The 7,500-nt window shown below is 40.1% G+C and overlaps 3 long non-coding RNA genes across 6 annotated transcripts; all 3 read right to left on the reverse strand.

Annotated features, from left to right (window-relative positions):
- Nucleotides 1-15: 15 nt before the first annotated feature.
- LOC101856754 lies at nt 16-3,602 on the reverse strand. Of its 3 annotated transcripts, none has more exons than XR_004859033.1 (6): nt 3,298-3,602; nt 3,057-3,146; nt 1,742-1,946; nt 1,514-1,592; nt 962-1,059; nt 16-426 (listed from the first exon to the last, which is right to left on the reverse strand). It is a non-coding gene; the product is annotated as an uncharacterized LOC101856754 (long non-coding RNA). The 3 variants fall into 3 exon arrangements; XR_004859032.1 differs by having other exon boundaries at nt 1,514-1,602; nt 3,298-3,601; XR_220885.3 differs by lacking the exons at nt 1,514-1,592; nt 1,742-1,946 and having other exon boundaries at nt 3,298-3,598.
- Nucleotides 3,603-3,938: 336 nt separating this feature from the next.
- Nucleotides 3,939-5,701, reverse strand: LOC106012910. 2 transcript variants are annotated; one of them, XR_004859034.1, is made up of 4 exons: nt 5,417-5,701; nt 5,184-5,273; nt 4,645-4,718; nt 3,939-4,090 (listed from the first exon to the last, which is right to left on the reverse strand). It is a non-coding gene; the product is annotated as an uncharacterized LOC106012910 (long non-coding RNA). The 2 variants fall into 2 exon arrangements; XR_001185190.2 differs by lacking the exon at nt 5,417-5,701 and having other exon boundaries at nt 5,184-5,410.
- Nucleotides 5,702-5,787: 86 nt separating this feature from the next.
- On the reverse strand, nt 5,788-6,806 carry LOC118478426. The gene is made up of 2 exons (XR_004859035.1): nt 6,613-6,806; nt 5,788-6,204 (listed from the first exon to the last, which is right to left on the reverse strand). It is a non-coding gene; the product is annotated as an uncharacterized LOC118478426 (long non-coding RNA).
- Nucleotides 6,807-7,500: the final 694 nt, after the last annotated feature.

The following is a 7,500-nucleotide window of genomic DNA, read 5'->3' on the forward strand; positions in this document are numbered from 1 at the left end:
CCCCAAATAATCCTACACTGCCCCCTCAACTCCCTCCCGCCATGGCCATGGCAATACTATCTACAAAATCCTACGCTAAACTTACCCTATCCACTTAGCTCCCTGTCAACCTATCTTTACAAGGCCACAGCAGTGTAGGTAGGGGTCTTTTCAAGAGGGAAGGGGGGTGACAGAAGTAGAATTGGGTGGGAAGAGCTGCCAAATGATTTTGTGCTTGAGTGTTGGAAGTGAATTTTGCCTACTAGCTTGTTCTTTGCAGCTTGTTGGTGCCGCACTGCCATTACTGTTTCAATGATGCTGTAAAAAGTGTACTCAAAAAGGATCAAACAAACTCTACAAGCTGTTTATTTGACCTTCTACCTTCTGTGGTAGACTTACTGATAACACCAGCACCTTCTTGCGAAAAGTCTGATGAGTGACAGTAATCTGAGAAAAATAAATTCAAAGTTAAATCAGTTTGAATTACTAAATTTTTATTTTAAGCACATTCATGTTGGAGCAGCTAAATATTTTGATACGTGATTATTTAAATGCAGCACATTCTATTTACATGAGCAAAGTAGTAAAAAAAATGCAGTATAAGACACAGAAAGAAAGTTTTGTTCTTCAAGGAAATGTATAAACCTTACATTGTGTCCAGCGTTTAATCAATTAAAAAAAAGATGACGGTACCACTATACCTATGCTGGTGTGAAAAGAAAGACATGACAATTACAGGCTGACAAAAGAAGTACAACCTTGAAATGACATTGAAGCAAATTCTTCAATTGTTTCCGTTTGAATTACATCAATTACAAGCAACATTTACAGGTCTTTTTTCAGGAGCCATTAAACAGGTCTAGATAAAGTTTTTGAGAGAAAGGTAAACGTAACAATGAAACGTTCAAGTTGACCAAGCAATGGGTATTCTAATAGAATTTGAACGTCTAAATAGGACATGACATCTTTCAAAGACAAATACCTTCTAGGGATGATCATCCTACACTACTTGTTTCTCGATACAGTGGATATGGACGACAATCTGCTCTTGTAGGCGATCAACCGGTGCTGCAGGACGTCCTGGTGATGAAAGCAATGAGTCAAAGATTGATTGATTGAGTGCAATGTGTCAAAGATTAATTGAATGATTGAGTAGGTGTTTTACAGCACTGTCAATGAGTCAAAGAATATCCAACATCTCGTGTTTTATTTAGTATCACAGCATAAATGCGTTCTATATTCTGGTGTGGATAAAGAAAATCCAGAATTTTAAAAATGTCTTTTGACTAGTACTGATCAATGAGACAAATTAATGCTTATGAAAAGTGTACTTTTTAAAGTTTGATTTTTTTTGTGTTGGAGTTTTTCACACCCTCACTAACACAATTTAGATCAATTAGGGTGTAGATATCCGACATTTCACAGTGAAACCTGACTATTCGGTGGATATTCTAATTTTATAGTCATTATAAGTTAAGTAATGTCCTAATAATAATGGAACTTAAGCCCCAGTGAATAGTGTTGCAAGACATACTTCTGATTCTGGTCATCATTCCTCCCTTCTCGTTTCTTGACACTCTCGATATAAACGCTCCATTGGTCTTGTCCTCAGTCTAATGTGCCCTCCAGAATCGTGTCGATGAGAGAAAAAAATGAAACTTTCTCAAGCACCAATGAATATTTTTAAAGTTATTACATAATATGTTACATAATTTCTTATGTCAGTAAGCAGAATCGCAAGAAATATTTCAGAGTCAATTACCTTCTCCGGCTGCCCATTGTTCCTCACTGCGTATTTGCGGTCTTCCAGTCACATAGGTACACCAGAGGACAGCTTCTGGACATTCGTAGGAATGTATCCCAGAACCTGTCTTAGTGCATCTCCCGTCTTGAACAAATTCAGATCAGTGATCTTCTGTGCGTCTTCTTTGCAGCAGATGGCCACGTACGGCTGCTTCGGAAGCTCCCTGGGAGAAGGGAGAAAAGAGGCAGACGTAAAGGTCCTTTTTCCAGTTTTGGAGTTTTTGCTCGGCTCGGCGGCCGCACCCGCTTCCGCGAGCCGAGACTTTTTGGTAACGTTGGGAGCTGGGGAAGGGTCTATTTTTTATTTGGATTCCATGAGAGTTTTCTATTTTATTCCACTCCGGGGCTCCCCGCCCGCCACGGAGCCCAACAAGGGGACACATTGCTCGGGTTACCAGAGCTGTGCCAGGGCTACCCCGGAGCTATACTCTCAACGAGAAAGTACAAGACCGTCCCGTCAAGATTGACCCAGGGCTTGATGGGGTTTCAGCTCTCAACCGATTGAGTGGCATGGGCCGTGCCACCCTCCCGTCTAAGAGGAAAACCTGGGCCAAAGAGGTGTGTTGGCGAGGGACAGTCCGTGGACTGATCTCACCTCAACCGCCAGGTACCCGGTTTCCCTCCACACGGGTCGCACCTCACGGTCAACAAGGCGCCCACTCTGTGGGATGGGTGACCTCTCGTTTTGCTGCACATGAGATCAGCGGTGGTAGGAAAGATAGAAGAAGAAAGAAAGAAGGAAGGAGAAGAGGAGGATACACCAAAGTAAGTGTCGCACACTGATCCCAGAGGGTTGGGGTCCGTGTGCGACACTCCGCCTTTGAGGGGGTTGCACCTTCTGCAGACGAAGCAGTGGGTCTATTTATATCCCCCCGACCCACTGGGGGTTTTACAGCACTGTCAATGAGTCAAAGAAAATCCAACATCTCGTGTTTTATTTAGTATCACAGTATAAATGCATTCTATATTCTGGTGTCGATAAAGAAAATCCAGAATTTTAAAAATGTCTTTTGACTAGTACTGACCAATGAGACAAATTAATGCTTATGAAAAGTTACTTTTTTATGATTTTTTTTTTGTGTTGGAGTTTTTCACACCCTCGTTAACACACTTTGGATCACTTAGGGTGTAGATATCCGACATTTCATAGTGAAACCTGACTATTCGGTGGATATTCTAATTTTATAGTCATTATAAGTTAAGTAATGTCCTAATAATAATGGAACTTAAGCCCCAGTGAATAGTGTTGCAAGACATACTTCAATGACAAATACCTTCTGATTCTGGTCATCATTCCTCCCTTCTCGTTTCTTGACACTCTCGATATAAACGCTCCTATTGTCTTGTCCTCAGTCTAATGTGCCCTCCAGAATCGTGTCGATGAGAGAAAAAAATGAAACTTTCTCAAGCACCAATGCACCAATGAATATTTTTTAAGTTATTACATAAATAATATATTACATAATTTCTTATGTCAGTAAGCAGAATCGCAAGAAATATTTCAAAGACAATTACCTTCTCCGGCTGCCCATCATTCATCACTGCGTATTTGCGGTCTTCCAGTCACATAGGTGGTCCTTCCTACAGGCTGTCCTGTCCTACTGGTGGTATCAGAACATCTACCACACGATGGTCAAAAGCCAAAGGAACAGCTGGCAGTGTTTGATCCACTGAGTATACATTTTACAACACCACTGATACAATTCTGACAGTGCCACACCAATACGCTGCAAAGAACAATCCAGTAAACAAAAGTCACTTCAACACTCAAGTTGAAAATCAGCAAGCAGCTCTTCCCAGCCTGTTCTACTGCTGCCACCCTCTTCACCCTAAAAAGACTCCATCTACCCCTGCCGCCCAACTCACGCCCCCCCCCCCCCCCACTCCACCCAAAAAAAAATCCTGCACTGCCCCCCTCAACTCCCTCCCGCCATGGCCATGGCAATACTATCTACAAAATCCTACGCTAAACTTACCCTATCCACTTAGCTCCCTGTCTATCTTTACAAGGCCACAGCAGTGTGGGTAGGGGTTTTTTCAAGAGGGAAGGGAGTGACAGAAGTAAAATTGGGTGGGAAGAGCTGCCAAATGATTTTGTGCTTGAGTGTTGGAAGTGAATTTTGCCTACTAGCTTGTTCTTTGCAGCTTGTTGGTGCCGCACTGCCATTACTGTTTCAATGATGCTGTAAAAAGTGTACTCAACAAGGATCAAACTCTACAAGCTGTTTATTTGACCTTCTACCTTATGTGGTAGACTTACTGATAACACCAGTACCTTCTTGCGAAAAGTCCGATGAGTGAAGGTAATCTGAGAAAAATAAATTCAAAGTTAAATCAGTTTGAATGACTAATTTTTTATTTTAAGCACATTCATGTTGGAGCATCTAAATATTTTGATACGTGATTATTAAAATGCAGCACATTCTATTTACATGAGGTGAGTAGTAAAAAATGCAGTATAAGACACAGAAAGAAAGTTTTGTTCTTCAAGGAAATGTATAAACCTTACATTGTGTCCAGCGTTTAATCAATAAAAAAAAGATGACGGTACCACTATACCTATGCTGGTGTGAAAAGAAAGACAGGACAATTACAGGCTGACAAAAGAAGTACAACCTTGAAATGACATTGAAGCAAATTCTTCAATTGTTTCTGTTTGAATTACAATTACAAGCAACATTTATAGGTCTTTTTTCCGGAGCCATTAAACAGGTCCAGGGGAAGTTTTTGGGAGAAACAAACGTAAAAATGAAACGTTCAAGTTGACCTAGCATTGGGTATTTTATTAGTATTTTAACGTCTAAATAGGACGTGACATCTTTCAAAGACAAATGCCTTCTAGGGATGATCATCCTACACTACCTGTTTCTCGATACAGTGGATAATATGGACGACGATCTGGTCTTGTACGCGATCAACCGGTGCTGCAGGACGTCCTGGTGATGAAAACAATGAATCAAAGATTGATTGATTGAGTAAAATGTGTCAAAGATTGATTGAATGATTTAATAGGTGTTTTACGAGACTGTCAACGTGTCATAGGAAAATCCAACATCTCGTGTTTTATTTAGTATCATAGTATAAATCCATTCTATTTGGTGTCGATAAAGAAAATCCAGAATTTTGACATTTCTTTTGACTAGTACTGATCAATGAGACAAATTACTGCTTATGAAAAGTTTACTTATTAAGTTTGATTTTATTTTACTGTTGGAGTTTTTTAACACCCTCAACACAATTTAGATCACTTAAGGTGTAGATATCCGACATTTCACTGTGAAACCTGACTGATCGGTGGATATTCTAATTTTATAGTCATTATGAGTTAAATAATGTCCTAATAATAATGGAAGCAAAGCCTCTGTGAATAATGTTGCAAGAAATACTTCAATGACAAATACCTTCTGATTCTGGTCATCATTTCTCCCTTCTCGTTTCTTGACACTCTCGATATAAACGGTCCTATTGTCTTGTCCTCAGTCTAATGTGCCCTCCAGAATCGTGTCGATGAGAGAAAAAAATGAAACTTTCTCAAGCACCAATGAATATCTTTTAAGTTATTACATAAATAATATATTACATAATTTCTTATGTCAGTAAGCAGAATCGCAAGAAATATTTCAAAGACAATTACCTTCTCTGGCTGCCCATCATTCATCACTGCGTATTTGCGGTCTTCCAGTCACATAGGTGGTCCTTCCTACAGGCTGTCCTGTCCTACTGGTGGTATCAGAACATCTACCACACGATGGTCAAAAGCCAAAGGAACAGCTGGCAGTGTTTGTTTGATCCACTGAGTATACATTTTACAACACCACTGATACAATTCTGACAGTGCCACACCAATACGCTGTAAAGAACTATCCAGTATACAAAAGTCCCTTCAACACTCAAGTTGAAAATCAGCAAGCAGCTCTTCCCAGCCTGTTCTACTGCTGCCACCCTCTTCCCCCTGAAAAGACTCCATCTACCCCTGCCGCCCCACTCACCCCCCCCCCCCCAAATAATCCTACACTGCCCCCTCAACTCCCTCCCGCCATGGCCATGGCAATACTATCTACAAAATCCTACGCTAAACTTACCCTATCCGTCTAGCTCCCTGTCAACCTATCTTTACAAGGCCACAGCAGTGTAGGTAGGGGTCTTTTCAAGAGGGAATGGGGGTGACAGAAGTAGAATTGGGTGGGAAGAGCTGCCAAATGATTTTGTGCTTGAGTGTTGGAAGTGAATTTTGCCTACTAGCTTGTTCTTCGCAGCTTGTTGGTGCCCCACTGCCATTACTGTTTCAATGATGCTGTAAAATGTATACTCAAAAAGGATCAAACAAACTCACCAGCTATTTATTTGACCTTCTACCTTTTGTGGTAGATTTACTGATAGCCCCAGCACCTTCTTGCGAAAAGTCCGATGAATGACGGTAATCTGAAAAAAATGTCAAAGTTTAATCAGTTTGAATTACTAAATTTTGATTTTAAGAACATTCATGTTGGAGCATCTAAATTTGATACGTGATTATTTAAATGCAGCACATTCTATTTACATGAGCAAAGAAGTAAAAAAAAAAATGCTGCATGTGAAAGAAAGAAAGTTTTGTTCTTCAAGGAAATATATAAACCTTACATTGTGTCCACCTTTTAATCAATAAAAAATATTACGGTACCACTATACCTATGATGGAGTGAAAAGACATGACAATTACAGGCTGAAAAAACAAAAATCTTCAATTGTTTCCGTTTGAATTACATCAATTATAAGTGTTGCGGAACACATTACTACACCACAAATTAAAACGACATTAGATTCTATAAAACGATAAGACAAAACTCTTACCGTGGTTGATGAGTATTTAATTTCAATAAATGTAGATCTAGTACATTGTATGTTTCCTCCAGTGAGTCGACAAAGGCTCTGTCCCCTACTCTCTCTCGTCCGATTGTCCCACTGAAAGCCGTGATTGACTGATTATATACACTTCTCGTGAACTATTCTACACGGGATCCCCTCACCGCACGAGATCTCCGTGTTCCTCAGCACGAGAACCCGCGCCACGAGCAAATCTCGTTACTTGTGTCCACAACAATAAGCAACATTATAGGTCTTTTTTCAGGAGCCATTAAACAGGTTCAGGGGGAGTTTTTTTTAGAAACATATACGTACAAATGAAACTTTTAAGTTGACCTAGCGTTGGATATTATTCTAATTGTTTTTAAACGTCTAAATGAATAGGCCAAGACATCTTTAAAAGACAAATACCTTCTAGGGATGATCATCCTACACTTTTCGTTTCTCGATGCAGTGGATATGGACAATCTTCTGGTCTTGTAGGCGATAAGCCGGTGCTGCAGGCAGTCCTGGTGATGAAAATGTGTTAAAGATTGACTGATTACAATGTGTCAAAGATTGATTGAATGATTGAGTAGGTGTTTTACGGCACTGTCAATGTGTCAAAGAAAATCCAACATCTCGTGTTTTATTTAGTATCATAGTATAAAAACATTGTATATTCTGGTGTCGATAAATAAAATCCAGAATTTTGACATTTTCTTTGACTAGTACTGATCAATAAGACAAATTAAAAATCCTACACTGTCCCCTCAACTCCCTCCCGCCATGGCAATACTCCCTACAAAATCCTGTTCTGAACCTAGCCTATGCACCTACCTTCCTATCAACCTATCTGTACAGCCCCATTGCGGTGTAGGTAGGCTTTTTTCGGGG

Source organism: Aplysia californica, unplaced genomic scaffold, assembly GCF_000002075.1.
Source record: "Aplysia californica isolate F4 #8 unplaced genomic scaffold, AplCal3.0 scaffold00558, whole genome shotgun sequence".
In the NCBI taxonomy this organism is placed as follows: domain Eukaryota; kingdom Metazoa; phylum Mollusca; class Gastropoda; order Aplysiida; family Aplysiidae; genus Aplysia; species Aplysia californica.